Raw genomic sequence first — 23,095 nt, forward strand, 5'->3', positions numbered from 1 at the left:
ATATTTAGAAATCCATATGATTTTGTACTGAACTAAAAGAAAACAAATATAATAGGGTAACCACAATATGGTAATATAACGTATTTCCGATAACCAATTAGTGACTTCATTAATTTTCTCATTTGAAAATTTTAATAACAATTTGTGTAATGAAAATCCGTAATGAGTTCACTCTACATAATGACGCTTTATTGCAATTGAAGTTAATTGTAGAAAATTATGTTGCAGTTTCCGAGGTTACATTTGTTAATATTCAACTAAAGTAGCATACGCTCAGTTTTATCTGAATAATTGGATTGTGTGGACTTTACAGTTCTCAGTTAATTTATTAGCCACTAGCTTTCGCCCGCGACTCCGTCCGCGTGAAATTAAGATAAAAACAAAAGGAAGGTAGCCTATGTGTTCTTCCAGACTATGCTCTATATCTATGCCAAATTTCATCGAGATACGTTCAGCCGTTGAGACTACAAATTCTAACAAACATCCATCCATCCATCCATTCATACATCCATCTAAACTTTCGCATTTATAATATTAGTAAGATAGTAAGATTTTAATTTTAGTTTATTCTTTTATTTATCTGAACGATAGAATTGTTCAGATAAACCTAGTCGTGTGAAGCGAGCATAAACGCAGATATAGTAATTGAAATATTTTTTCTTGGTTACTCGAACAATTACTAGTTTTCCTTTTTTAACCTCTCCAAGTTAATTAATGTAATAGTTATGGTGTTCGGAGATAGCAAAGGATATCCTTAGCGATGTTATCATCAGGACAAACGAAGGTGTTTCAGAACGCCAAAGGATGGTTCAATGTCTCTGCCTACCCCTCCATGTTAATTTTCATGTTTCCTCCATGTTTCTCCAAAATTTAAATGTTTTCTTGATTGTATACATTCTTTTTCATGAGTGCCTACACTTCGAGCTTTTTATTTAGATTTAAAAAAGATTGGTTCATAGGATAGATGCAATTAAAAAGTTTTAAATGAAAAAGTTAAAAAGGGTCAGCGATAAGTTTAATAACAACCGCAAACTACTTAAATAAACTGAGATCTGATCGCGGAAACTAACTTAAAGGGGGAAAAATAACAAATATAAGTCGTAAGATAATTAAAGTGCCAACTTAAGTAATTTTCCTATGATGACAGCAAATACTATCAAAACTTCATCTAATATACTTTGTAGATATTTTTCTTTAGATTATACTAGCCTTTGCCAGCGACTTCGTGCGCGCGTAAGTAAAAATAAATCTTAATAAATAGCCTATGTGTTCTTCCAGAATCACATCGAGATCCATTCAGTCGTTTAGACGACAAACTCTAACATTCTTAATTCTTCATAAACTTTTGCATTCATAATATTAGTAAATAAGAAGTAAGGTTGAGAAAAAAAGGTATAAAAGGTTAGCATGGTATGGGCATGTTATGAGGAGGGATGAATCGCATGTTACAAGACGGACGTTAGTTATGAATGTGGAGGTACATCGGTAGAGGTAGACCTAGAAAGAGATTGATGGATTGCGTGAAAGGTGACATGATCAAGAAGGGAGTGATGACTGAGATGACGGATGATAGAGTGCTTTGGAGGACGAAAACTCGGTGCGCCGACCCTACGGGAGTAGGATAAGGCAGAGGAGATGATGATGAAGAAGTAAGGTTAAAATTAATTTATACGAGTAAGTACGTCTCTACGTATTAATATTAAGTTACAATAATATGTAGGCGTGTGATAACATGTCCCAACTTAAGTCACGTGCCGATATAAGTACAGCTCGGGGAGCAATTATAACTTAATGAGGGACTGTAACGAATGTTACTTGTAACGGCAAGTTGTACAACATTAAGTTCTTCACTAAGTTACTTAGGGAAGTATTCCTATTTATATATCTTATAAAAAACCTAATCCTACTAGTAATGCAAAAGCTTGTATGGATGGATATTTGCTGCGTACAGTGGGGGAAACTGGCGGTGTGGGATTTCAAAGCTACAATCGTTTGTACATTTTGAAACGAGACGCGGAACAAAAATCAATACAAAGCAGCTTTTAAATGTATCTGTACAAAAAAATCGGTTAGTAATACACGTTAGTTTCTTTTATTATTACCCCTTCGATTGTACGGCTTTTTAATCAGTTATTTGTAGGAAGGCGTGTCTCGTTGCAAAGAATAAGGCAATTTTTCTTAAAGTTGGACACCGCGGATTTCCGCGACTGTACCGCCAAAACGGATTAACCTATCTCATTGAAATTTTGAAACATGTTTGACATTTTTTATAATGTAAGGTGGCGAATGAGCAATCGGCCACCTGAATCCACCGAAATGGAAAGCGACCGCTGCCCATAAACATCCGCAATTGCAGATGCGTTGCCTTCCCTTGATTGACGGAGGAAGAGACGCACATAAAGAGGATTATTCCCCTTCCTATGCGTCTCCTCTACGGTCAAATCCACATTTCCTTCCCTTCCTTACCTCTTAAGCAAAATGTTAAAAGGGAAAGGGACTAAATTTAGGCCTCCGGCACCATACTCATCAGACGAAACGCGGTATTACACCGGGCGAACCCTACAGTACGAAGACGTTAAAGCGGGCTCTATCATTGCACTGCTAATGTCATCTCTCAAAATTATGTTTTCATAATCTAGAAGAACACACACACTACTTATTAAGTTTTTATTTACACTCGGACGGGTATTGTAAGCTATTGTTTTTATAAAAGCGTATCGACAATGAAAACGCATAGGACGTCGGCATGTTCAATATACTCAGGCCATCTAGAAGCGGAATCCTGACTGGAATGTGTTAATAAACTAAGAGCTCCAGCCATTGTGAACTTCATATTTTATTAAACGTTTCTTGTGCAGTAACGATATGTAGATTATTTTTAATATTCAAACCATTAAAGTTTATATTACACAGTTGAAGGAAAGCCCATAGTAATAAATAGACGCGTGTGAACGAGTTCCGATTTGACTCAAAACATCAACTCACTTAGACTTGAACCGTTGATCTGTGGCTCAATCATTTTGCAGATCACACAGTTCAGCGATTGATAGCTGAAGCTATGAATTGTATACATGCAGACACAAATTCAGCTGATCTGCAGGTCACCAATTTTTGTTGAGTTACCCCAGGGATTCTTAAATTATGTTCTCTGAAAACATAAACTTCAAGAAACTTTCTTGTAATTAGAGGCTGTTTAATTTAAATTAATAGTTGTGTAATTACCAAGCTTTTGTAATTAGACTCTAAACTAAGATGGCTCAAGTGATCGTTTGAGAGGTAATTATTCTGAATCACTACATCTTATTTTTTACTAATCTTACTAAATATAAATGCGAAAGAAATGGCCAAGTTCGGGTTGGTTGACTTCACACATATCTTTGAATTTCTTCGCCGATACGTGAAGGTTGCATCGCGATGTTTTCCTTCACCGTAAGAACGTCGGGTAAATTTTCACATTGGTACATGGCGGGATTCGAACCCAAGACCTGTAGATTACAAGTCAAGTGTTCAAACCACTGAGCCACCGACGCTCTAGTATCTATGTAGTGTATCGACAAGCGGAAATTATCGGTAATAAATAAAAACGGTTTAGTCACTATAACTAGACGTAGAACGTAGACTGGAAGAACATATAGTTCTTTTTTTAATTCTGGGCGATGAAGTCGTAGGAAGAAATTTGTAAATATAATTTCAGTTTAATTTGAACCTAAGTTTTACAAACACTAGGTTATTCTGTAATGAATAAATCTATCCTAACTTAAAAGGACTTTACCAAAAGAATATAAGAAATATCAAAACTTTTCCACTTCTCCAACTTGAGTGAGCCTTTGCTTTTTTATTCCCCTTATTTGTGTAAGACGATTCCAAAACAACTTACAAGGAGTTATTTTTTTTATTACAAACTATAGATATAGAGGCTTGCACCAAAAAACATTACTTATTAAATTTAGTAAATTTAAATTGAAGTTAAAAAGTGTTCCAATGTTTGTACAGTCAGCTTCATAAATATGTGTACATTCAAAACTGCAGAAACTACTTTTAAAATAAACGCAATTATCGGTTTATAACATGTATCTTTGGCCGTAATATTAATGTACAAATATACATTTTTTTAAACTCAATGAGTATGCAAGTTTATGTTTAGTAAATGTAGATTTATGTAGCTGATTGTACCTTGCTGTAACATTTCTCAGTTCACTAATTATCCCTTGCTTTCACATAAATCGACTGAGTCGTGGAAACCTATCATTAGGTAGATATCGGTTCTAACTACGGCTTTTTGATCGATAGTTAACGCCGACCTCAATTACAACCCTTCGTTAGTTTATTGGAAAGTATATCGAAATACTTTAGACTATTCGATAGCTTGCGTTTTTTGTTAAGCTGTACTAAATAATAGAACTCGCGCACTACTTGGAATAAATTATGGCACAATAGTTAAGTCGCGCTTTGATTCCTATGCCCTTATATAGAAGTGCGCACACTACTCGATTTTTAGTTGTGCAACTAGACAGTTGAATTGGCTGAGAAACAATCGACAATCGCACACAGTTGTGCGATAGTTTAGTTAAAGGTGTGAACCCGTAGGCATCTTACAGTTTACAATTCGCGCAGTATTTTAAGAAGAGTTACAGCCAATTATTTTAACGGCATTTATTATGTAACCACGTTTAAACCCCAAATATTGACGTCTGACAGATTGAAAGTGCTGCATACGAAATGAAGTGTTTGAGATTCGTTTCAGAATTTGGCCGTTACTTTGATAGTTGAAAATGAATTCAGTTTGGTTTTCCTCCTCCTGGCAGGGTCGCCATGAGGTGTGGTGTGCGGGGAGGTGCGAAATAACGAATCTGATTTGGATAACGCTCTGCTTTAATGTAACTTAAAACTAACACTAGCTTACATACTTAAAGAAATATGACGTTCCCCTACCTCAACATTTTAAAGGGTGTCTGTTTTTTTTAATTATAAGATTGGAATCCAAATTGTGTTGAATTTCAAATTACAAAGTAAGTTATGTTGCTTAAGCATAGTTATAAGGAGGTTAAGATTCAAGAAAAATTATCTCTTCATTTAATTGATGAAGAAGTATGCTTTATTTCACAAAAAATCTTTTACCAAATAATCTTCGTCTAACACGACAAGGGGTCTCTCTTCTCAGTTGGAATTCCGATTTGATTATATTATTAGCGAGTTCTTAAGACACTCTAAATAATTAATTACACGCAGAGTCTATAACGCTTCATTAAACTACACTTTAAGGATTGTATAAAAAGAAATCCGCGGAATATCCAACATCATTCAAAGTCCTACATTCTTATGGTCAAAATCAAATAGAAAACAAAATGGCTTTAAAATACATGTTTCCACTGGCGTTATTTACTGTCTTAGCCTTTGTTGGCTTGCTGGCTGATGCTGAACCAGCTATAGCATTTGGATATAATCCAATGCAAATCTGTTTGGAAAACTGTGCTGTTTGCAAGAAGATGCTGGGTACTTGGTTCGAGGGCCCGCGCTGCGCTGAGGCTTGCATACGTCATCGAGGTGCGCCTATACTAGACTGTGAAGATTTCGCCTCTATTGCTCCGTTCCTTACCAAGATATGAAGAATTTATCTAGCGAAACTGTAGATGAAGATTGTATAATTAAACTACGCGATATGTGTACTGGATTTTTATTACCATAAATAAAACGCTATGACTTATTTTTCTCCTTGTAGTTCATTTCTGTCGGCTTGATTTTTAATCATTTTTGCAATCTGGTCAAAAGAATTGGAAAGCTAAGTTGATTTTCGGGTTTGAATTCCGCTACATACACCCAGTTTTAACTAAAGAGTCGAACTGTTCAGTTAAAACTGTGCAAATGTAGACAAAATTTTAACTGTCAATTGTCGAGTGCAATGTTTTTTGCAGATTTAAATTGCTTCCCTTTATATATGTGTTTATATATTGTGTACATAAAAGTTATAACTGTCTAAACTCTCTTTTTAAATACGTGAAGATTTATTTTAAAGCGTAGTTTACAGTTTGACTTTGATGTATGTATTGTAAGGAAACGAGAAATTGCATACGGAACGTTACATGCATATTAATTTTATTTTCTACTGTTAAATAAAGAACACGTTGAAACTCTTAAATTTTACATTTATTTTAAAATTAAAATAAAATAAATAATATAAATAAGTAAATAAATAAAAACCTTAAGGGTTTATAATAAAATTTAAATGTCTGTTTCGATTAAACTTTTATAAATGGATGTTTTTTGACCGACTTCCCAAAAGAAGGAGGTACTCAATTCGTCTGTATGTTTTTTTTTATGTGTGTTACGGCATAACTTCGCCGCTAGTGGACCGATTTTGATAATTCTTTTTTTATCCGAAAGGTGCTTGCAGGTGGGTCCCATTTTTTGGTTGATTTTTTTTAAATTAAAAGACTAGCTGTTCCAGTGCGGCTTCATCCGCATGAAATTATGAAAATTTTATTTTATTGTTTACATTTGTCAAATTATCAATAGCAAATGTCAAAATGACATGACATGACAAACTTTAGCAATGTTTCTTTCTTGATGTTGGCAGCAACTTATGGTCTCTTTCCCACATTAGGGTTTTTATCCAAAATGTTTACCACCTAAGTTTAATGACGTGAAAATATACAGCCTAAAGCATGACGTAAGTGTAGGGCTTTTTGTTATAAAAATAACTATTCAAAATATGCTGTAATTGCTGACATCTTAGGCAACAAAGAAGTGTGTGTTTACACTTTATTATAATAGTATAGATATAAATATTGCAACTCCGTGTTAAATACTGTTTTTATTTGTGTTTTAATAAATAGTGCTTGTTTATTATAGTCAAGGAGCTGCCGCTGAAACTGAAAGAAATGCTGTCAAAGGCAATCTTTTTACTTTTAGAAAATAAATAGCATTGGCAAAGTCTTGCTTTTCATGTTTCTAATTATGTTGATGCTACAGAGTATCTTCAGAATTTCTTTACATTTTATATTAAAAAAAGTAAGTTCAAGCAATGCATTTTTGAGAGTGATATACTACATGATAGAAACATGCTTTTGTTCAATTATTTAAAATGTTTGTATTAACCAGAATGTTTCGTTGTAACTGTACATTCTAATTACACAAAACTTTTGCGTTACTTTGAATTATTATTTTGCTAAATTGTTTAAACTTTCGTAACTTAAATTATAAAGTAACGAGCTGTTGCCCGCGACTTCGTCCGCGTGTTATTCGAAAACATACAAACTATATAAATTACAAAAAGCTACGTATCCCTCGGGAACCGGACATTTCCCGGGGATGAAGCTCATCCCATGTTTACTCCAGACTTTGTTTTATATCTGTGCCAAATTTCAATAAGATATGTCGAACCGTTGCAGAATGATCAAGTAAACAATAAAAAACTAAATTAATGAATCCCACGGGATCCGTAACTATTCCCGGGATAAAAAGTAGCCTATGTGTTCTTCCAGACTATGCTCTAAACCTGTGCCAAATTTCATGGAGATCCTTTCAGCCGTTTAGGCTACAAACGCTAACAAACATCCATCCATCCATCTATCCATCCATCCATCTAAACTTTCGCATTTATAATATTAGTAAGAAGTAAGAAGTAAGATTATACTGTTAACATGTTAATTTTTGCTACGATGGACCTCTGACGAAACCTCGAAAAAATATTAGTTTATAGTTTTGTTCATGGAAAAAAATTAACAAGCTGATAAAGGTTCAACAGTGGTAGAGCCCGATTTAAGATCTTCGCACGAATCGGCCTGCTCGCCCGGTGTAATACCACGACCACACAGAAGACAGGCGTGAAGTGGAAACAATTTCGCGTTTCGTCTAATGAGTGTGGTGCCGGAGGCCTAATTTGAGTCCCTTTCCCTTTCCCTTTCCACCCTTTTCTTAAGAGGAAAGGATGGGAAGTAGATTTCACAGTGGAGGGAACGCATAGAAAGGGGAAATGTCCTCTTTATGTGCGTCTCCTCCATCAATTAAGGGTAGGCAACGCATCTGCAGTTGTGGATGTTTATGGACAGCGGTCGCTTTCCATTTCGGTGGATTCAGGTGGTCGCTTGCCACCTTATATTATATATAAAAAAAAAATAATAAAAACCTACAATAATAATAAGAGACATAATAAGTTTTATTCAGTATATAAACCCTATGTAAAGTGGGTAAGATAAATACATAAAATATTCTTTTATTTACAGCATCTTTTATCAAGAAATCAAAGTATCGGAAAGCCAAGATACTTGAGTGTTAACAAACTCTTTGTAGTTCTCACAAAGGCTTCAGAGACTTTCTAATTAAAATAGTTGGAGAGTTCGCGATAAAACTAATAAAAGAATATATATTCAAGCACCTAATTATACTTCATTACAAGTAGCAACAGGAAAAAAAAGTTAACTTAAATATTGTTCATCATTTTTATATCTTTAATAAAAACTTTTATCATTTTAATATTAGAAATACGAAAGTTTAGATGGATGGATGTTTTTTCGAGTTTGTAGTCTGAACCGATTTCGATGAAATTTGGTATAGATGTAGAGGATATCCTGGAAGAACACATAGGCTACTCACTTTTATGTTTTTTTTTTAATTCTACGCGGACGGAGTCGCGGGCGAAATCTATAACCTCATAAATAAAAGTATTTAGAACACAATCTCCCCTACCTTATCCTACTAACGTAGGGTGCACCGCATTTTCGTCCTCCAAATAACTCTATCATCCATCATCTCAGTCATCACTCATCATCATGTCACCTTTCACAGAATCCATCTCTTTCTACGTATTTTTAGACAACTTATTTAATTGATACTGTCGTTTTCAACTCAGAGTAACACTTCTCGTAAGGACTCTGAATGCGCGCCAATCTATACATACTTCTAGTGACATTGACAGCTGTCAGCTAGGGACGTGACGTTTATGCCGATAATCTAGAGTTGCGTCAATTCTATAGCACGGTACTAATTTTATTCCTAACAGTATACCTTTAAAGTCTTTCTTGTTTCATGCGTTTTATAAAATTATTATAAACACAGAGCACTAAACATTTGTTCTTAATTCCACGATGATCTAAAGTTTAATTATGCATTAAAAATGGTTATTTTGACTATTCGTCTAGTATGTTTTTGATCAAATATAAAATACAAAACCTTTACTTATATTTAGGCAACTTTATTTAAATTCAACCGTTCGTTAATAAAAGGGTCGGACCTTTCCAGAAAAAAGTATAGTCAATAATTTTCGATACAAGTGACCGCTTTTAACCCATAAATCACACCAAATTACTGCTGGACTTGACACGATCCTGTGTATATTGGTCTGATGTGGTAATTTAAGACTGAATTTTTGTACATGTTTTGTTTACAATTTTCACTGTCGAGAGACATGTATAAAAATGTATTTCCATACTTTTGGAAACCATACATGTTTTCTAAATTGGAGATTGAAATCTTTCTAATATTATTATTGCGAAAGTTTGGATGGATATATACGTTTGTTGGTAATCTTCAAAACGGCTTAAAATACTTAGACAAGATTCACAGAAATAAAACATAATCTGAAAGAACACAGGCTACTTTCTATTTTTAACCCCACGCGATCGTAGTCGCGGTGACAAACTAGTTATCTTGAACAATATGAAATTTTCTTGCACATTAATTGATTACTTATATTTGGAACTAACTTTCGCCCACGACTCTGTTCGCGTGGAATTAAAAAAACAAAAGTGAGTAGCCTATGTGTTGTTCCAGACTATCCTCTGTGACAAATTTCATCAAAATCCGTTCAGTTGTTTTGGCTATAAACTCTAACAAACATCCATCTAAACATTCGCATTTATAATATTAGTAAGATTATAATAATGTTATTTTTTGTACATAATTCCGTTAATCTTTCCAAAAGCAATATCGGAATTCGCCTCGATTGTTGATTGTTTTCTGATTGTTATTTAAGTGGCCCAATCGTATAGAGATATTAATCTTATCCACGAAATAACGTAATGTACACGGTAAATATATTTTTACTATATTAATCCGTGAAAAGCAAAGAGCGCGCGCACACTTGAAACTAAATTATCGAACAACTGTTTAGTTTCGCTTTGATTCCTATGAACTTAGATGGAGGTTACACTATTCGATTTTTAGTTGTACAACCAAACAGTTGAATTGGCTGCGAAACAATAGACAATCGCACTAGTCGTGCGATAGTCAAGGTGTGGATCCGCTCTTAATGTAGATTACGTATCATTCTTTGGTAGACAAAGATTATGTATTCGGTCAAAAAGCATACTGGCCACTTATAACCTTTGTCTTTTTGATAAAAAAAAAAACAAGTGAGAAGTGGTTTTTTTTATCTCTGTTATTATATTAAGGTTGATTTCTAACAAAAGACGAACAATTATTATCATCATCACCAGCTCACTATACGTCCCTACTAAGGGGCTCGGAGCCTACCCTAAAGTAAGGGTGACTAGGCCATAGTCAACCACGCTGGCCCATTGCGGGTTGGTTGACTTCACACATATCTGTGAATTTCTTCGCCGATATGTGCAGGTTGCATCACGATGTTTTCCTTTACCGTAAGAACGTCGGGTAAATTATGTACACAATTCGAAAATCACATTGGTACATGGCGGGATTCGAACCCAAGACCTTGTAGATTACAAGTCAAGTGCTTAAACCACTGAGCCACCGACGCTCTGAAGAAAAGACGAACAATACTATTCTTTAATATTAAGGCTAACACAAAAGTGGGAAGTAATTTATTTTTGATTGAAGTCAACAGTATGCCTTAGAGAACATTTCATCTACTTTGAGTTTTACACTAAGTGTAACCCTTAGTGTATAATGAACTGAATGCGGTAATATATCTTTAAGAAAACTGTATTCAATGCTAAAGTTGAATACTCAAACAATCTTTCCAGAAGTTTATACAAAAGGTACTAGCGTCTAAGTTAGCAAAGTTGGTGCTTAGGGAAGAGTTAGTCTAATCCTGAGAGCCATGTATCAAAGTCAAAGTAAATACTGTAGATGCTTGGACGAGTAAGTTGGCTCAAGTTTAAGATATATTTTAACCTTATTTTAACATAAAGGTAAGTTAAAACACTTTTAGTAGACTTTGATAAAATATTACAGAGTGCTTAAGAATATAATACTGGAGTACTTAATGTATTTTTATATCTATGTATATCAATTTGTAATTCTTCCCTGGGTTTGTTTTATCAATAATTGTTCAATTTCTCTAGAAATTTTGAAGGAAAAACCATTTTCGTAGCAACTGTGGCTAAGCAAATTAGTTTTATCATAACCTCGCAGTTTATTTCTAACAGTGGTAGTGCCCGCTTTAACATCTTCGCACGAATAGGCTGGCACGCCCGGTGTAATACCACGACTACACAGAAGACAGGCGTGAAGTGGAAGTAATTCCGTGTTTCGTCTGACAAGTGTGGTGCCGGAGGCCTAATTTATGTCCCTTTCTCTTTACCACCCTTTTCTTATAAGGAGAGGATGGGAAGAGGAAGTGGATTTGACGGTGGAGGAGATGCATAGAAAGGGGAAATATCCTCTTTATGTGCGTCTCCTCCTCCGTCGTATAAAGGTAGGCAACGCATCTGCAATTGCGGATGTCTATGGGCAGCGGTCGCTTCGCCATTTTGGCGGATTCAGGTGGCCGCTTGCTCGTTTGCCACCTTATGTCATAAAAAAAAACCTAACGATTTAATTTTTAACTCCACAAGATGTTACATACTTCTGCCTACCATTCAACTAACTTTAAAGTTAGCTAATAGTTAAGTTACGTATAATTAAATAACACGACCCTACATTCCTTTCCTAGTTAACGAGCTGACGCCTCACAGTAAGCCCGCGGGGGATAATTATGAAGGCGTTAAAAACGCAATGAACATCCCCTTAATTTAAATATTATCTTAATCATACTAACATTATAAATACCAAAGTTTAGATGGATGGATGTTTGTTAGAGTTTGTAATCTAAACGGCTGAGCTGATTTTGATGATGGTATAGACGTACTGTTAGGAACGAAATTAGGACCGTGCTGTGGAGTTGGCGCAACTCTAGATTATCGGCATAAAAGTCACGTCCCTAGCTGACAGCTGTCAATGTCACTAGAAGTATGGATAGATTGGCGCGTAACTTGAGTCTGGACGAGAAGTATTGCTCTGAGTTTAAAGCGACAGTATCAATTAAATAAGTTGTCTAATAGTACATAGACGATAGTCTGGAAGAACACATAGGCTACTCACTTTTGTTTCTTTTTTATTATACGACGAACGGAGTCGCGGGCGAAAGCTAGTGTTTTAATAAGAATCTTATTTAAATCTCTGCTAGATTTTCGTGTAAAGAAATAAATCGAAGCATTGCATAGTATGTAATGTTAGGAAGCAGTGGTTTTTCTAATTAATTGAAATTAAAAAAAAATCACATGGTTATTTTTTTCAGAGACCCTAAGAAAATATAGGTACTAAATTGTGTGAATTTTATAGATTTTATTCTGAAAAAATACTAAAATAAAAGTAAAAAGTTTCATCTTTAAAATTCCGTTAAAGAGCAATTTTTATGTAAGTATTCTAACTTTAATCTTTTAAACATTCATCTCTTGACGTAAGTAATCAATTAACATAACTTACAAAGTACCCCAGTTAAGTAAGAAATCTTCGAAAATTTTGACCCACTTATTGACTTACCATTCAAATTAAGATGCAAATTAAAGTTACGGTTTACTTACTTTCCATTTCGTTCCAAGTTTTGAATAAACCCGACATTTTGTCGCAAACTCAATGGCTAAAATAATGATTTGCTAATCAATGTTTCGATATTAACATTTGCGAAACTTTAGATGGATGGATGTTTGTTAGAGTTTGTAGCCTAAACTGCTGAAAGTATCTCAATGAAATTCGGCACAGAGCAAGCGGCCACCTGAATCCACTGAAATGGAAAGCGACCGCTGCGCATAAACATCCGCAATTGCAGATGCGTTGCCTACCTTTCATTGACGGAGGAGGAGACGCACATAAAGTGGATATTTCCCCTTCCTACGCGTCTCCTCCACCGTCAAATCTACTTTTCCTTCCCATCCTTTCCTCTTAAGAAAAGGGTGGAAAGGGAAAGGGACTAAAATTAGCCCTCCGGCACCACACTCATCAGACGAAACGCGGAATTGCTTCCACTTCACGCCTGTTTTCTGTGTGGTCGTAGTATTACACCGGACGAGCCGGTCTATTCATGCGAAGATGTTAAAGCGGGCTCTACTACTGTAAAAAAAAACCCACGCGTACAGAGTCGCAGGCCAAAGTTCGATTGTTATTTTTAAGCCATTTTCTACGATCATTAACGATACGCGATAGCACTTTACCGGACTAGATATTCTTATAGGTCTATATTATATTTCAGTCACAATAACAAAAATGATAGGTTATTTAGTTTGCAAATTATTTCGCTAAAGCCGGTTCGGATGAATAACTTTCCAATTTGCCGGCAAACGAGCTCTGATGCAGTTTGAACGATGTTTTTGACTCGCAGATTATGCAAATGTCGTTGATGTTATAAATGAAATCCTTGATCGCTTCGGAGGACCAATTAGATGGGTAACGTGAAATTGACAAAACGTTTAATATTTAGAAAAAATATTTACTTAGATTAATCTTACTAACATTATACATGGGAAAGTTTAGATGAATGGATGTTTGTTAAAGTTTGCCTAAGCTGAATGGATCTCGAAGAAATTTAATATAGACGTATAACATAATCTGGAAGAACACAAAGGCTACTAAATAAGACTTTTTTTAATTTCGAGCGGACGGCATCATGGGCGTAAGCTAGTAAGGGAAACAAAGGAAATAAAACACTAGTATATAAGCAAAAGAATTTACAATTGATTTGCTAAAAACAAAAGACAGTTTAGCTAGAAAGGATTATTTTGATAAAATAATTTCGTACACGAATACAATAACGATTACAAAATATTTTTTTAGTTATAAAATCTTTTATTAATATTCATACAATTGTAGTTGCTTCAAACATGTTACTGGAAAAACAAGACAAATTACGAGCTCGATTACCTATAAGATAAACGAGCTAGTTAATCTAACGCACCCTATTCTCATTACAATAAATCTTCTTAGTTAAATGTATCCTACGTTGTTTTTATAAGTGTAGTTATTCCAGGATAGAATATAAAATAGAAGAAAGAAAGAAAGTGAGAGAGAGAAATGAAGAATGAAAGGAATTCATTCGCCATGTGCTGCGCTGCGTATCGGAGCGCCGGTTTTCAAAGAATCGTAAAACAGAACACAATGTATTACAGAAGAGAAAAAGACAAAAACAAATACTTCATATTACACTCTGTCACAATTAGAAAGCATAATCTAAATTTAAATCTAAGGAGAAATGTAAAAAAAGAAAAAAATAGTCTGTGTAAATAAAATAAATTATCTAAAAAAATCAAGTAATTACATAAGTATTAATAATTTAATTTATTGATTATTTTCTATCTATACTAATATCATAAAGAGGAAAGCTTTATTTTTGTATGTTTTGAAATAACTCAAGTTCTACTGGGTTTATTTTTTTTAATCACGCGGGCGATGTCGCAAGCAACAGCTAGTAATTTATTTTATAAGGTGGCAAAAAAGTAATAATCTGCCACCTGAGTTCGCTGAAAAAGCGAACTCGTAGGCATTAGCAATTGCAAATTTCTCCTTCTTTACGTCTCTTCCTCCGTTAAAGCACTTATAAGAAAAATGTAGGAAGGTAAAATACACTAAAAACAGGCTCCCTGCATGTCTTAATTTCTAGGGAAAAGAAAGCAAACCTACATCTGTTGCTAAAATGAAAGATCGACTCAATATAAGGTAAGTGTTATGCGTAAAACCCCTATGTAAGCAAGCAGTAGTAATTCCAACTTAGTCTGAGTACTACTATAGACCTATTTTTATTTATGTTAGACAAACTTACGTTTTTTTATATAGGAAAATCGGGAAAACGAGCAACGGATCGCTTGATATTAATTGATCCAACGCCCTTGAACATCCGCAACACCAGGGGTACTGCAGATGCGCTACTGGCCTTTATGGGAGGAGTACGCTCTTTTCTTGAAGGCCCCTAAGTCGTAACTGTTTGGAAATACGCGGTAAGAAGGTACATGTAAACCTCGTCGTTGTGGAATGCCAACCATCGAGGTGGTAACGTATCTCATACTATAGAAATTGCCTACAAAAATTAGGAGTGTGTGCACTGTTTATTCGCACAACGGCTTTGATGATTTTTAGTTATGCAACTAAACAGTTGAATGAGCTAAAACAATCGACAATCGCCCGCTCTAAAACGTCTGAACTGAAATATTCAAATGTACCCTTACTGTAGACAGCCTGGTACGGATCGATAACCAATCCTGTAACGAGCATTCGGTACTCAAAGACATGTATATAATGTAACATTAAGCGGTTAAATTCAATACATAATGGCTTAAATGTAAGTGACATTAGTAATAAGTAGTGGTAAATTATTAATGAACAGTAAATGGAAATAATAAAGATTATTAAGTCTACAAAATATTATTTCAACAGCGATAAGGACCGACGAGATAGAGATGTACAGTCAAATTTGTAAACATTTACAAACTATACAATCTTGTATAGTCCTTTGGTTTATATAAGAGCGTGCGCACACCTCAAACTCAACTATCGCACAACTGTTGAGTCACGCTTTAATTCCTATGAGCTACACTACTCGATTTTTGATTGTGCAAAACAGTTGAATGGGTTGCGAAACAATCGACAATCGCACACAAGTTCGTCAAAGATTAAACACAATAGAGATAAAACGGTAGGTAATCTAAACATCTTTATTCTTGCACTATTGTTATTTTTATTTTTTGTAATGAAGACTTTTTTTAATGTTTTTGATCGTGAGGACTTATTTTTGGCTGTATATAGTTATCAGTTTTAATATGTAGGCTTACTCTATGCCCATGGCGAACACCGAGCACTGGTAGGGCGGCCATTTTGTCATTCGAGTCAGTTCGATTTGAGTCGCAATGGAGTGCGTACGCGACCATGTGTTCGGTGGACGTCAATTCAATATCTTAATCGAAACATATCGTTACGATCTATAATTATTTAGTGGAAATATGAATTGTGATATTGAGGATTACGACTACACCAATTATCAAGATAACTATTTTGTTGAAATACCTAAGTACCACGCCTACAAGAAAATGTCATAAATCACCCAATATTACCTGATGTTAGTCGAAAGACTTCAAATATTTTAACTTAACTGGTCTTTGTTTATAAATAAACAATCTTTGTTTATGTATAGTATTATACGTCTGGAAGTACTGCGTATAACAATACCCTTTGGTACAGTGCGAACGCAGCCCTCTGGGAGACATCGAGATAAAGGCAAGGGAAGAAAAAACTCGCTTTGTCTGCGAACTGATACGACTATTTATTGTTTCCTGAAACAGCGAAATTTTTTAAACGAATGTATATTTATTAAAGAGGAAACATTTTTATCTCGAAGATCTTGTTGATAGGAAAAATGTTTCGAGTATTTTGTTTATTTAAAAGTTGCCTTTCTCAGGCAATATTTAAACACTTAGCAAGTAGGCAAATTATTTTTCTAGACTATGTTGTAATATGCTATATTTCATCTAGGTATAATTATCCATCCATCTAAAATTTTTATTTTTAGGATCGACGCAACAGGTTTCTGTCCTCGACATGACTCTATCATACGTCATCTCAATCATCACTCCCTTCTTGATCATGTCATCTTTCACGCAATCCATCTCTTTCTAATTTTTTTTATAATATACTTTATACTATTATCAAAAAATGAATTAGATGAATGGATGTTTGTTAGAGTTTGTAGCCTAAACGGCTTAACGGATTTCGATGAAATTTGGTACAGATGTAGGGGATAGTCTGGAAGAACACATAGGCTACTCACTTTTTTTTTAATTCCACGCGGACGGAGTCGCGGGCGAAAGTTACAAATAAACGACGCGATCGCCATTTTATGTATTGGTAACATTTATCTATGTTCAGACGACAACTTTAACAGTTTGCTCTCTTTTCTTTTAAAGTCTATTATATTGATAAATATCCTATCATTAAGGCGATATTGTCTTATAAGTCTTCTTGTTTATTTACAGGAATAGAAAATAAGAAACGGTAAAAAAAATTAAATCAACAGAGTTGGCGTTACTATAACAGACTTGGACAAAGTTTGTTACATATTAGCTTAACAACCCTTTTCATATCGTAACTCTAGCGACCGGAAGGAATTTTGACAAATCTGCTATTGAAGCATTATTATAAGTATGCTTACGATGCATGCAACCTTAGTAAATATTAAGGTACTTATTTCGAAAGCAGTATGGTACATATTTATAGTGAGTTATATTACTTTGTCATCTATATTACAAATCATGGGTGGCATATTATAGGCTACTTTTTTTTTAATTCTGCACTGTCAAATTGTCGTAACGGGTGGTTGCGCTAACGAAGGTTGCGGGGGACAGCTGGTGTCTAAATATTTGTTGGCGCTATTAGTACTACTATATTTGCTTATGTATGTAAATTCGGATTAACCGTCACCCTGATCTATCCTCACGTGAGAATAATAAGTTTCATCCGTCCCACCTTCTAATCCCACTATCATAATAAGGTGACAGATGAAACCGTTCTGAAATAAAATAAATTCTATCCGTCTCCTCGTCGCAAAAGGTGGGGCGGATAAAGCTTTTTATACTCATCTGTCTAAACGTGGGGACAGAGGGTGACGGTTGGGAATAATCCGTATATTCAGTATAATATCAATAGATAGAAAGTTTCTTTATTTCCAATAGTTCTACAAAAGACCAACAAATATTCTACATTCAAAAACTTTTACGTTTAATATCAGGATATAGGACCTTTCCAACTCAATATCCTATTTAAAATAATACCGCAAAACCGCAATGTGCGGTTTAATCTCATTCACTCGAAACTTGATATGGAATTATATACTAAAATCAGGTCAAACTGAGCTTTCTTACACGCGAGAGAATGAAACAGGATTTTTTATAACTAATTATTTTACAGCCATTACTCACGTCTATTTTTTCAGTGGCGGCACCGATCAGTTTCAGGCCCTGGGTGTCCTATTTTAAGGCGAGTGTTACTAGGGTTGTTGCGAAATCGCGTCGCGCTTCGCACTGAGGATTAAACCCTAAAGGACACTGAGAATCGAAAAATAGTTTAAGAGAAATCATTAAATAATTTGAGGATTCAATATTTTTTAAATTAATTAACATTAAGAGATAGTACTCAAAATTGCAGTAGTTATGGAAGTAGAAATATTAAAATGTACAATCAAAGCCATTCACTGTATACATGTTAACAGAAAATAATATTTGTTCCAACGACAAATTCCGTCTATAGCGTAAAAATACTCGTAATAAATGACAAATTAGTAGGTTATGAAAAAACCGTACAAACATTAAAAGTCACGTCCTGATTATTTACGCGTCTTAGCACTGGAAGTTCAATTATGAAATAGAGAAGATAGAGATTTTACTATCGAACGTTCAGATATAGAGAAATCCATCCTTTTGTAGTTGATGTACAGTCGGGAAAACTGTCGATGCCGCCATAAAGGCCACAATCGTCTGAACATTTTGAAACGAGACGCGTAACAAAAACCAATACAACGCAGATTATAAATACGTCTGTACGAAAAAAGTCGGTTAGTTTACTTTTATTGACCCTTCGTTTTAACTCACTTTTATCTAATTAGTTATTTGTAGAAGCGGAGTTTGTCTCGTTGCAATAAACAAGGCAATTTTTCATAAAATGGAACACCGCAGGTTTCCGCAATAGTACTTTGAGTTCAAACGAAGAAGTTTGGGACACCGTTCTATGCGTACTGCAAGAAATTGGAATGAGTTCTCAGCGTCGATATGACGTCGGGGCCTGCAAAAATTAAGTAAAGTGTTCTCTTATAAGTTTGTTATCAAAAAAAAACTTAAGTATGTAGTCCCGGTTCATGCAGTATACTCCGCATTCCTTGCATCTGAATAGTATTAAAATTTCTAAATGAAAAATGTTTGCTGGAGTATAATTTTACGAGTTTGAATTACATTTTCTATCTTTTGAAATAACTAAGTATGCAATTCTAGCTTGCGTATGCTTTGTACATTTTTGTTTAGCTTTTCCCTTATATTCGTTTCGTTGTGTATGAAAACTTTAGAAAAGGTTTTTTTAAAAGATCTGTAATTTATTTAGTTCGTGTTTGTCCACTGCTGGGCGTAGATACTCTTCAATATGACCTCCTGAGTTCATCTTGTAGGAGGCTTTCATATTGCGTCGACCTATACGTGGCGAACATTCTAGAATGAAGTCTTTTTATAAACCTGTCTTATTTGTGAAAAATGTACACTTGAACTCTTGGACGGGAATACTTGCTAGTAAAATTGCGTAGTAGTTGGCATGTCAGCTTAGTAGTTAGCATGTGGCAACTGGCGCAATGAGTATACAATCCAGTAAAATGTTCATAGGACAGTCCCAGGCCAGTCATGTCATTGTCAAGTCAGATGCATCAACCCCTCCTTAAATTACTTTTTCGTATTAGTCACAAAATTAAGTATATTAGCTACTTATATGCCAGTTAGTGTTTACAAATACTAGTAGCTTGCATACAACTGTGTCAGCTACATGGGTATACTATTGTACTGAATAATTTTTTCCAATTTATTTACGAACGAACACTTACGAACATGTATTGCTTTGCACAAATGGGAAAAGGAATTGGTTCTGCAGCACAGGGGAACCTGGTGCAAGAGCCAAGGCTCCCACGAAATATATATTTTCAAAAGTGAAATTATAAACCATTTATTTATTTATTATATGTTTAATAGCGTGGAAATATATAGTTTCAATAGTGTTGTAAGTTAAGGTTTGTTTATAAAACATGCTGTGATTGCTGACATCCTACGTAACTAGGTAGTATGTATTTACGCTTTATTATATTAGTTAGGTATACATAGATAGTTGTTTATTTAAATTAGCACAGAGGGTGACGAAGGTCTCATTATGTTAATGTATTGTCTAATTGAAATGCTTACGACAGAACGCTTTTTTAAAAACTTCTTTTATCATCTAGAGGTTATTTTTAACTATGTACTTGTGACGATATTTGACATCTATGAGGAATACGAATAAAGAATCTTTATTACGTGGATATTTTTGCACAATGCATTCTATCTCTACATCAAAACAATGGTGTACAAACAAAACTGTTTTCCGCTTCGAACCGAGATAGTGTATTGTTAAAAGACTGGGTTTTCACTGTTAACACATCTGAATAAAACATACAAGTAATACTATATCACGTTGTAATACAACTCTACAATAGAAACCCACTGTCTTTAATTCGTTTCAATGGCTTTTACCGGCTCTTTTGTCAGTAGTAGAGCCCGCTTTAACATTTTCGCACGAATGGACCGGCTCCCCCGGTGTAATACCACGACCACACAGAAAACAGGCCTGAAGTGGAAGCAATTCCGCGTTTCGTCTGATGAGTGTGGTGCCGGAAGCCTAATTTTAGTCCCTTGCCCTTTCCACCATTTTCTTAAGAGGAAAGGATGGGAAGGAAAGTGGATTTGACGGTGGAGGAGACGCATAGGAAGGGGAAATATCCTCTTTGTGTATCTCCTCCTCCGTTAATAAAGGGTAGGCAACGCATCTGCAATTGATGTTTATGGGCAGCGGTCGCTTTCCATTTCGGTGGATTCAGGTGGCCGCTCGTTTGCCAACTTTTATTATAAAGAAAAGCCTCCTTTAAACGTGATGATAATTGACTGTTAATTAATGTTATTTTGTAGGGTAACAAGTTTTTATGTTTTTAATTTAATAGAAAACGTTATCTTTTTATACAATCCGTCTAAAGATCTCGAAAAAATGCTGAATGTTTTTCTACCTTCTATACTTTCGTAGCTCTACGGCTCTTCGTTCGTAGTAAAATTCTACTGAGTTCCGTCAGTGAATTGTAAAGCAACGAAATGCATTCGAAGCACTTCAATCCGGCGCGGCCGCTGATTCCGCGGCACTGTACACTTTGTCTAGCTTTTGAATGGAATATTTTGAAGCCAAGGCCTGCTTTTTACTTTATGAAAGTAAATGAAATATCTGAATATAAAAATAATACAACAAAATTAAATTTGGAAATAAAATGCTTTGGTAAATTACGTAATTTAGAATAAATATATCATCTTTAAATGTTTGAATTTGTTATTTTCAACAGAGAAATTAATAATAACAACTTCTGCACAAACAAACCTGCCTGCCCTCAATATTCAGTTTCTTGAGAGTCAAGAGTCGTACCTAAGTTGGCCAAGAAAACTGGTTGCATTAACAAATTGTGTTTATTTTACTCTTACGTTATTTTAGTTTTGTTATAGGCATCTCTTACTTAGTGTTTTTTTTTTATTTTTAGGACATAATGCTGGTTGTTTCTCTTTATATATTAAAGAGTTAAATACATCGTAAAACTCATGAAATGTCAAAATATATTATAAAACAAATTAAAAACGCTTCGTTTTATTTTATTTTCTTTCAGGTTTAACGTTTGTAAAATGAAAGGAACGTGCTTTAAAAAGTCAGAGAGCTGGATTGCGACGTCAGAAAGCAACTACAAAAGGGATACCTTCACTATTCTCGCTTTGTGAAGAATAGCCAACACACAGTTCCGTGAAATTGTTAACAAGATATTCTTAGATTCGGAATGCAGTTAAAAATACAATAAAGATAAAAATGGAATAAAACTTGAATCGATCCTTTGGAAGAAATAAAACAAGAGAATGGAGCTCTAGAAGCGTTCTAGTTCTAGGTAAATATTGTGTCATCATCGTCACCAGCTTTAAGTCCCAACTGAGGGTCTTGGAGCCTACCCTTGAAGGTGACTAGGCCATATTCCACCAAGCTGGCCCACTGCGGTAGTTGACTTTACACATATCTTTGCATTTCTTCGCCGATATGTGCAGGCATCACGATGTTTTCTGTCACCGAAAGAACGTCGAGTAAATTATGTACATATGAAATTCGAAAATCAAAAATCACATTGGTACGGCGGGATTCGAACCCAATAACTGTAGATTACAAGTCAAGTGCCTAAACCACTGAGTCTCCGATGCTCTTATAAATGAAATGTAGGCATTTAATTATATTTTATTAGAAATAAATACAAAATTAGTAATAATTAAAATGTAACGTATATTTCCAATTTACTTTTGTAATACAAATATGACATTTTACAGAATCATAAAAACAAAACAATCTATTTTATTCAACTGTTTCTTTGTCTCTTCAAAGTTTATTCAAAAACGGAGATATAGATGCGAAGTCTTCACAATCAGGGATGAGCTTGCCTCTATATTTGACACAGGATTCAGCACACAATGGACCTTCGAACCATTGTCCGAGCATCTTCTTACATTGGGCGCAGTTTTCCAAACAAATGTCTATCGGATTGTATCCGAATGAAATAGCTGGACTGGAATGACTTAGGCAGACAAAGATAGCTAAAAAGGTCAATACTACTTTAGTCCTCATCTTAGACAGATTAGTATAGCTTGAAGTTGGAGATAAGAATGTGGTAGTAGAAGAAAAATCCGCTTTTTATACAGTAGTTAATTTACTAAGTGCAATCCATTACGACCCAGCTTGAAATCAGCGATGTCTATTTGAAGATGTAATTCAATTGTGATGTTAGTACAGATAACTGTGTTTTAGAAATTGTGAAATTGGAGTACGTAGTGACAAATAACAACTGAAAATTGTAAATAAATGTACACTATTATAATAAAGGGTAAACACACACTTCTTTGTTGCCTGAGATTTCAGCAATTACAGCATATTTTTAAATAATTCCGATTTTAATAAAAATATCTACACTTACGTCACGCTTTAGGCAATATATATTTTCACGCCATTAAACTTAGGGGTAAATATTTTGGATAAAAACCCTAATGTGGGAAAGAGACCACAAGTTGCTGCCAACATCAAGGAAGCAAGGTTG

Source organism: Papilio polytes, unplaced genomic scaffold (assembly GCF_000836215.1).
Source record: "Papilio polytes unplaced genomic scaffold, Ppol_1.0 DF824213.1, whole genome shotgun sequence".
NCBI classification, from domain to species: domain Eukaryota; kingdom Metazoa; phylum Arthropoda; class Insecta; order Lepidoptera; family Papilionidae; genus Papilio; species Papilio polytes.